A 10,168-nucleotide genomic window follows, 5' to 3' on the forward strand; every position below is an offset into this window, starting at 1 on the left:
CGAGGACTGTTTACTGTTCCGTGCAGCTCGCCCGGCGGGCCGGCTAACCTGACACACGGGTGGCGAAGTTTCAAATGATTCCTGAGCAAAGTCAAGTGTCTCCTGCCGATCCAATATGTCTATCACTTGTTGAAGGGAGGGATTGACTAGTTTCAAAATCTGTTCCCATATACGAACATCAGAAGCGTTCTGTGCAATTGCATCACATTCCATAGTATCTGAATAAGGAAGTCCACATTCACACTCAAAAGCACAATCCCTAGTAAGGCCTTGCAAGGTTGCAACCCACTCCCTATTAGTCTGACCAGCCGTACGTTTTGTACGAAAGAAGGTATACCTTTTTGCAACTACGTTGACTGATTCTTTGAAATATGCATGTAATGCAGACAAAATTTCATCGTAGTACAGAGTTGCTACGTCTCGTCGGGGAAACAATTTGACTATCACACGGTACGTGGACACGCCGACACATGATAATAAGAAAGGCTGCCGCTCGTTACCTTGAATTCTGTAGGTGGCGAGATGGAATCCAAACTGGCGTGACCACTCCGTCCAGCTTTCCAGTGCCGCATCAAAAGGACGAAAAGGTGGCGCAACTGCGTGTTGTGGCTGCGGGAGCGGTGGAGCGGCGGCGGCCGCATCATTTTGCAGTGCACGTTGACCCTGGACGAGCTGTCCAATTGCATCCAGTAAGGCCTGCGTCTGCTGATTCTGTAAGCGATAAAATTCGGACAGTACATCTGGAGATTGTGGCGAAGCCATTATACAAGTAAATCAGTCTGTATTGGTACAAACGCGAATTGGCTCGTCGCCAATCCTCGGCGCCAAACTGTTGTGACTTGGCAAGACAGCCAAGCCACTATGACGGGTAGCCGAAAGGCACGCGTTTAAGCTCTCGCAGGATGGCGTGAGGTCTGGAGCCGGTCAAGGTCTTTTAGTAGCAAAAATAGTACGTAGCTTCTGGAATACTTAACTCTAATCCATAATTGGTGAACATCGGTCTGACGGTACATGCATCACAAGATAAATAGCAATTGATAATGGCGCCTTGCTAGGTCGTAGCAAATGACGTAGCTGAAGGCTATGCTAACTATCGTCTCGGCAAATGAGAGCGTAATTTGTCAGTGAACCATCGCTAGCAAAGTCGGCTGTACAACTGGGGCGAGTGCTAGGAAGTCTCTCTAGACCTGCCGTGTGGCGGCGCTCGGTCTGCAATCACTGACAGTGGCGACACGCGGGTCCGTCGTATACTAACGGACCGCGGCCGATTTAAAGGCTACCACCTAGCAAGTGTGTTGTCTGGCGCTGACACCTCATAGTGCGTGTACACAGACAGAAAGACTCATTACAATACGATCGTAGCACAATCAGGGGGTAGTTACTTACATAAAATACCTAGGAGTATGCAGATGGAGCAGTTTCAAGTGGAACAACCTCATAAAGCTAATCGCGGGTAGTGCAGACTGAGATTCATTGCAAGAATCCTCTGGAGACCTAGTCCATGCATACAGGAGGTAGCTTACAAAACCCTCATTCAGACAATACCTGAATCCTGCTCGGCAGTGTGGAACCCACACAAAATATGACTGACAGAGGAATTAGAGAAGATTCAAAGAAGAGCAGCGCGTTTCATTACAGATTCATTTAGTAAGCGCGAGATGCTCAGTCAGCTCCAGTGGCAGACGCTGCAGGAGAGGCGTTCTGGTTCACGGTGGTCTGTACTGTTAAAGTTCTCCGAAAGCGTACGCTGCTAGGAGACCGAATCAAAATATTGCTTCGCCCTCCGTATATCTCGCTAAAATACCACGGAGATAAAATTAAAGTTATTCGAGCCATCATGGAAGGTTATCAGCAATGGTTCTCCCACAATCGATTCGTGACTGGAACAGGAAGAGAAGGAAGGGACACTGGTACACGAAGTAGTCTCTGCCACACCCCTTTACATGGCTCGAGAAGAACAGATGTAGACGTAGATGAAGATATCGCTAATGATATGTCCGGAAACCAGTACTGGGTGAGGCACCGGATCTTGAAGATCCACAGTTCACAGCCTGTATTTTATTTACAGATGAGGCAGGATTCAAAAGAAATGGCATACAAAGTACAACAATATATACGTGTGGGCAGATGGAAAACCTCGAGCAATCATAGTGGTAAGGCCTTAAGATCGCTTCAATATCAATGTCTGTGCAGGTTGTTGGTGACAGGCTCATAGGGGCACGCACTCTAACAAGCAGAGTAACAGCTGCTGTGCATCACCGATGTCTGTGCAATGCTGTACCAGTGGTAATGAGGTGGCGGCAGAGGGAATGAATCAACTTCTTTCTGAGGATTTGAAACTTTAATGTCCAGAACTTCTAAATTTGTGTTTGTATGTATCTGAGAAAGTAGTAAAACTTATCTTGATACTGAAATGCGTAAATCTCGGTTCCAGGCAACAAAAATGTGTTAAATTCTGAACGAAGTATGTGGAGCGCACGTTACACGATGCGAAATCCAGGCTAGCTGGCACATTAATTTACATATGCTATCTGACTGCAAAACAAAATTATTCTAATGAAAATGTTGGCCCTGAATGTAGCTAATCTTAATCTTGTAAACAATCACTATACTAGAATTACTATTGTAATTACAGATCAAATGAAGAAAAAAATTGACGCATCTGACTGTGCGATAAAACTTCTTGAAAATTCACAAGATACCATTTTACAGAAATGTTTTTCTGGTATTAAGCCTCAGAACTGACGTTGGTATTTTCACAAAAACACTCTGGCAATCATTGTGCCCTACAATGTACATGAACCTTGATGGTAATTAAATCCATTAGCCTACCTGTCTTGCAACCTATTACTATTAAGATAATGATGAAACTGGCAAGAGTCAAATTTCCTTTACCGTACCTGCGATGTGCAAAGCAAGAGTGTACCTTACCACATTTCATAAAAATGCTTCTTCAGCACACAACTCGCGATGTGAGGTATGAGTATACTGAGACGTGTGCGGCTCGCGGTCGTGCCGTTTGTTCTTTGCCATTTTGTCACATCGAGTGGAGCGTTGTTTCTTCCTTACTTACTGGCGAAACGAAATTGCTGGCTTGCCTCCTTGAGTGGCAGCAGCAGCGTTTATCGATAATAGTACTGTCGTACTATCTTTGTTACAACCGCTAGTATTTCCGGGTGGTGGTGGTGTGTGTGCTGGTCAGACGGTTGGGACGGAGCAGCGAGGAAGTCTCCATGGCACGAGGCCAGGGCGGGACCGCTGGCGGTGTGCACGCGCTGTCGGATCGTGAGGCGCGAGCTGCGAGAGCGACAAAGTTCGTTGCCCACCGAACCTGGACAGTGAAGTTGAGTGATCAGTTAGCCCGTTACGAAGCCTCAACTATTGTGACATCTCTTCGTTCATTTGCAGGTTGTTGCTCCCTAGTCCGTTTGGGCTAGCAGCAACATATGATGGGTTTGAGTCTGCGAAATCTAGCAGCTGTCTTCCTATATTGTGATTAATTATTAAATTGACTGTTACTTGTCAGTGAAGTGCCCTGTTGCCGTTAACGCCCCAGTTACCTGCCCTGGTCGTTAGCGTAGTTTTCTGGCAGTGTGCCTTTCCTTGTCGTGTTGATGTTGTCCGGCACGGTGTGTAGTTCAACAGCCTGTTAAGTTGTTTGGTTCATATTTTGGTTAGAGTGGTTGTTGTTCCCTTGGTTGTTTCTAGACGGCAATTTCTGAAGATGTAGTCCTGTTTGTATCCTCGTCCTCGGCCGATATTTTCCATCGTTGTGTCGTTGGTCGGACGCAAGGGTATTGGTTAAGTTGTTGGTCGGTCCTTGGGCCGTCCGTAGTTTGGTTTGCCATCCGATTATTTAACTTCAGCTCTTGCCTGTCTGTCTCCCCTCACCTTACGTTTGAGCTACCTTCTCAGGCCGACCCTTCGAACACTTATGAGCACCACTTATTCTGTTTGTTTTAGATTGTGATTTTCATTTTGGTTCGAACTATTGTGCGAGGCCTTCGTCCGTGTATTAATTCAGTTCTTTTAAATTTTACATAGAGGCCTTCAGCCATGTTAAATTATAATTTTGAAGATTGATTTTCTTTTTTAAAGAAAAGGTTTTTTCCTTAAAATTTGTTCTATCTGAAATTGTTTGTAATCCAGGCCCTAAGCCGTTAGTGGTTCAATATGTTATGTGTGACCTTCAGCCGAGGATTCACGTGAACCCCTTTTAATAAGATCTTCAGCTGTGTGTATTCTTTAAGGGAAATTTTTTTATAAGAAGCAAGAGATTTATTTTAAATTGTTTGTCTGACTTGTTGTTCAGGCCTTCAGCTGTTGTTTCAGATTTGTTTGTGGCCTTCAGCGGCGCAATAAGTTAATATTTCTTTAATTACGCTTTTGGCTGTTCTGTTGTTAAGTTTAAAAAGAAATTTCTCGGTTACAAAAAATTGTTCGTTAATGTGTTTTAATTATAGTGGTCCTTCGGACGTGTAGTATAAGACCTCAGCCGCTAATTGTTTTCAATTGTATGTCTTTTTTAAAAATCACCTATTTTTAATTGCTTTTGATTCCTAAGCCAGGCCTCCAGCCGTACTTGGTTTTAGTGTGGTTTTACGCCTTCAGCCCATAAAGCATCTCAAGTTTTCTTTAATTAGGCCTTGAGCCATATTGTCAGATTGTGATCTTTTAAATTAATGTGTAAATAAGTGGTTTTTACGAAAATAAAGTTATGTGTTTTTTTATTGTGCAACTCACAGTAACTGTTTGCGGCCACATCCACAATCCTAACCTTATCCTGTGCGCTCTCTGAGTATCTGCCAACCAAATTTCATATACAATACACATTCATAAAGGTAAAGACTGAAAAATGAGGAACGAAAATTAATGACTGATAAATACGAACGAAGAATCCAAGTATAACTATACTTCATTAGCAACAACATACTCTTTCATAAACTTCTCACAACCAGACAAGTTGGCAAAAATATTTCTCGATAATTTTCCTGTGTACAGTTGCTTTCCTTGACACTTATTTCAATTATAAGACAATTTCATGTGCTTCACTATGAAACTTCTTACAGTAAACTCTAAAAAAAAAGTAGGTCTCCACAGAAAAATTCCCTTCTGTTGTTCAAATGGCTCTGAGAACTATGGGACTTAACTTCTAAGGTCATCAGTCCCCTAGAACTTAGAACTACTTAAACCTAACTAACCTATGGACATCACACACATCCATGCCCGAGGCAGGATTCGAACCTGCTACCGAAGCGGTCGCGCGGTTCCAGATAGTAGCGCCTAGAACCGCTTGGCCAAACCTGCCGGCTCCCTTCTGTTGTTTTTCCATTGATATAATCTAAATTCCACAACTCTTTCCTCAGAATAAATTAATACACAATGCTTTTCAAATAATGCTGCCTCCACCACACGGTGAGCCGACTTCCTTCCTTCTCAAAGGAAGTACATAGCCAAACTATCCAAAACACGCTGCCTGCTACTCTCTTCAAAGGAACTAACCTCCCTGACCAAAATCTGCGGTCTCACGAACAGACTTACAGAGAACATAGTTATATCGATACTATGGAGGTTGAGTACGTTTATTAAATTCCAAATTTCATTCACATTTATTGGCAAAACTACCTGCAAATTACCACGGCAAATAAAACAGCCTTCTTTCAGATTCACTTTCGCCTCGAGATCAGCGCAGATTCTCAATTTCCCTGAAGGTTTCTTCACGAAAACTAACAAGGCTGTGATTGGTGCAATGACGCCTTTTTCCTGCCACTGTGCAAGTTCTCTTGCAACATGTTCACTGAGCGCATATGGTACCGCACGAACTCTGCAAAAGCGAGGCTGTGCATTGTCTTTCATCGTCTCATGAGCAACAACAATGTTAGCCTTACCTAATCGCTCAACAAACAAACCTTTAAATTCGTCACACCCAATACGCAGTCCAAACAAATCGAGGCCAAAAATATTAGCACTGCACTGTGAACGCAAAACCTGGAATGAAACAGTCGTTTGCAAATTTAGATAGACAGCAGAAAAGCTACACGTTCCTAATACTGGCATATCCTGTCGATTATATGCTGTCAGCGTAGTTGTTGGCTTCTGTAACTTGGGAATGCCAAGCAGATCATAAGTATTGCGATTGAGCAATGACACTAAAGCACCCGTGTCTCAATTAAACTGAACACTTTGGTCGGCAATAACAAGGTCTACAAAACATTCGTTGGAGGTGCGTCCCATTGAAGAAACTACTGATTGCAGTACAAAGAACTACTGTGCAATGCAGTTTCATTGTTATGTTCTACTCCAGAGTCACAACTAGGTTCAGAATGAACACGCACTTGAAAGATCGAGATATGTGGGCGCTTGCCAGCCATTGTGGCCGAGCGGTTCTAGGTGCTGCAGTCCGGAACCGCGCTGCTGCTACGTTCGCAGGTTCGAATCCTGCCTCGGGCATGGATGTCTGTGATGTCTTTAGGTTAGTCAGGTTTAAGTAGTTCTAAGATCTAGGGGACTGATGACCTCAGATGTTAAGTCCCATGGTGCTTAGAGCCATTTGAACCATTTATTTTATTTTATTTTATTTATTTATTTCTTTTTTTTTTTTTGCGCTTGTTCTGAGCGGAAGTCGTAGTCATCTATAGACAGACAGTTTGAATGTGCCCATTCTTAGCATATGAAAAACAAGCCGAGTAACGCAAAGGGTGCCGGTAACGTTTGAGAGCTTTGAAACAGCGCGGGTAAGATTTCACGCTGGTAGATTTCCAGCCATCTTGTTTCGTAGCGAGCTGTGACACACCCGCCTGCGCCACTGTGTGTTTGCCTTTGAAGTGGGCTGCTTACTTTGCCGCGCAATGTTACCTCTTGGGGCTACGGCAGAAATGTTCCCTGCCTGAAAACTATCGACTGCACAGTCAAATGACTCTTGAAAGTCGATAATCTGCAAAACCTGTTGCATCGTAGGGTCAGGGTATTTTGAATCATAGAGCATTTTCCACATCCACACTTAAATTTTCACTGTCTTGGGAGCCCCTGCAAATCTGTCACTGATTGCCTGTACGTCTGTCCTTGTTGTTTTTTTAACCTATAGAACTCAAAACTGGCAGCCGCCACATTGACCTTACCTTCGTAATACACTACTGGCCATTAAAATTGCTACACCAAGAAGAAATGCAGATGATAAACGGGTATTCATTGGACAAATATATTATACTAGAACTGACATGTGATTACATTTTCGCGCAATTTGGGTGCATAGATCCTGAAAAATCAGTACCCAGAACAACCACCTCTGGCCGTAATAACGGTCTGGATACGCCTGGGCATTGAGTCAAACAGAGCTCGGATGGCGTGTACGGGTACAGCTGCCCATGCAGCTTTAACACGATACCACAGTTCATCAAGAGTAGTGACTGGCGTATTGTGACGAGACAGTTCCTCGGCCACCATTGACCAGACGTTTCCAATTGGTGAGAGATCAAGAGAATGTGCTGGCCAGGGCAGCAGTCGAACATTTTCTGTATCCAGAAAGGTCGGTACAGGACCTCAACATGACGTCGTGCATTATCCTGCTGAAATGTAGGGTTTCGCAGGGATCGAACAAAGGGTATAGCCACGAGTCGTAAGACATCTGAAATGTAACGTCCACTGTTCAAAGTGCCATCAATGCGAACAAGAGGTGACCGAGACGTGTAACCAATGGCACCCCACACCATCACGCCACGTGATACGCCAGTATGGCGATGACGAATACACGCTTCCTAGTCTGTTCACCGCGATGTCGCCAAACACGGATGCGACCATCATGATGCTGTAAACAGAACCTGTATTCAAAAATGACGTTTTGCCATTCGTGCACCCAGGTTCGTCGTTGAGTACACCATCGCATGCGCTCATGTCTGTGATGCAGAGTCAAGGGTAACCGCAGCCATGGTCTCCGAGCTGATTGTCCATGCTGCTGCAAATGTCGTCGAACTGTTCGTGCAGACGGTTGTTGTCTTGCAAACGTCCCCACCTGTTGACTCAGGGATCGAGACGTGGCTGCACGATCCGTTACAGCCATGCAGACAAGATGCCTCTCATCTCGACTACTAGTGATACGAGGCCGTTGGGATCCAGCACGGCGTTCCGTATTACCCTCCTGAATCCACCGATTCCATATTCTGCTAACAGTCATTGGATCTCGACCAATGAGAGCAGCAATGTCGCGATACGATAAACCGCAATCGCGATAGGCTACAGTCCTCTCTTTATCAAAGCCGGAAACGTGATGGTACGCATTTCTCCTCCTTACACGAGGCATCACAACCAGGCAACGCCGGTCAACTGTGTATGAGAAATCGGTTGGAAACTTTCCTCATGTCAGCACGTTGTAGGTGTCGGCACGGGCGCCAACCTTGTGTGAATGCTCTGAAAAGCTAATCATATATCACAGCATCTTCTTCCTGTCTGTAGCACATCATCTTCATGGTGTAGCTATTTTAATGGCCAGTAGTGTATTTGTTAAGTGCTTGAGTAAGCTCCTCATAGCTAACTAGTTCTGGTCTCGTGTAGGGAATAACTACGTATAAATGCGGTAAACAAAATGCGGTGAACAAAAGAGAAGACTGCTTGACGGTACCATGCATTTGGTGAGCAGCGTGCTTCAAGTCGTGGAAAATATTCCGACCACCCAGTGACGTCTGTGGGCTGACGATGACATGGCGGCCGGTCGGTACCATTGGGCCTTCATGGCCTGTTCGGGCGGAGTTTAGTTTTTTAGGGTTGTGCTGCTTGTGGCTGTACAGTGGGTGATGGAGTCTGATCATCCCGTATCTCATTTGCTGCTAGCTGCGTTTGGATGAACCGTTTCGGAACGGTGAGTTTGGCGTTGTAAACAAATACTGATAGAACACACACAAGAAATTCTAAAGGTAACTTATGAATGATGGCAGCATAGCAAGTAAATAGTAAAAACGAAGAGCACCACACTGTAACAGAAAATTTTCAAAAGCACGTAAAGTGAACGAACAAGCAAGCAAGGATTAGTAAAGTGACACAGTAAATGATGCACATCAGTGAGTTCCGAATCCTCGTCGCCAAATGCTGTATGTCGGTCGTCAGGCAAAACGGATAGCACACTTCGTATTAGGTTTAGGTGCTCCGAGGTGGACCAGGAACTGTGGAAGTGTAAACAAATTAGTGTCACACACATATCCATTTTATTGCGCTGCGATACTCACGTGTACAGCAACTCGTTAGATGTGCACGTGGACAGATTCAACTAAACAGTGGTCTGTCAAGGCATGCCGTACTGAATACAATGCCAAGAATACTATGTACATCACGGGCGCCACACTGTCAATCACTGTAGTAAACAGTTGTCCCTACGCGACTCCACTTGTAGACTAACCAGGAAAGTACTTGGGCTCGAACAAACAGATCTGTATGAACGTTTGGTGGGTGTCGTTTTTCTGCAAAACTCTGCAGTCATGCTCTAGATATCACTGTAGGTGTAATTGTAGACGCCATACGCAATGCAGCAATCTTAACTATAAACATAAATGCGGAATGTCAATAAAATGCTCCGGGCAATACGAATGCCTGAAAACACACAGTGAAGAAATGCAAGTTGATCGCATGGCGTATTTGCACATTCTATAATATCAGTGTTGAACGTCACGTCAATGGCACTTTTGAAGTTCTTCACTAGTTCACCAATATCGTAGCCAGTGTTCTGCCACGCGTAACGAAGCATTGATCTGTTCAGCCACGCAGATAACTGATTGTAAATGACAGAATGCATATTCATGATAAAGAATCTGTCGTGCAATTTCGGCTGCATATTACTGGAACGTAGTTTAATGAAATCTGCTATTCTCTTGGCATATATTTTATATTGCCTGAAGAAATACACATCCAGAGGTTGTGCGTATTTTGTAGTTTTAGGCGGAATGATTTTTAAATCTACATGTTTTCCACCAGATGCTTCCAGTAGTACTCGTTCATCCTTATGTCCAGACCAGGAGTCACAAAGTACTAATGACTTTCTTGACAAATGTGGATTCAAAACTGACAGAAAAAACGTCTTCTGGTGTTGTTTCGTCGTCTTCCCACTCTCACTTGCATCGACGACGACATTTGGAGGGCACCGCGTTTCTATTTCCCTTGACACGCGGGGTCCAAACTTTCCACT

This window comes from Schistocerca serialis, chromosome 1 (assembly GCF_023864345.2).
Source record: "Schistocerca serialis cubense isolate TAMUIC-IGC-003099 chromosome 1, iqSchSeri2.2, whole genome shotgun sequence".
Taxonomy (NCBI): Eukaryota; Metazoa; Arthropoda; class Insecta; order Orthoptera; family Acrididae; genus Schistocerca; species Schistocerca serialis.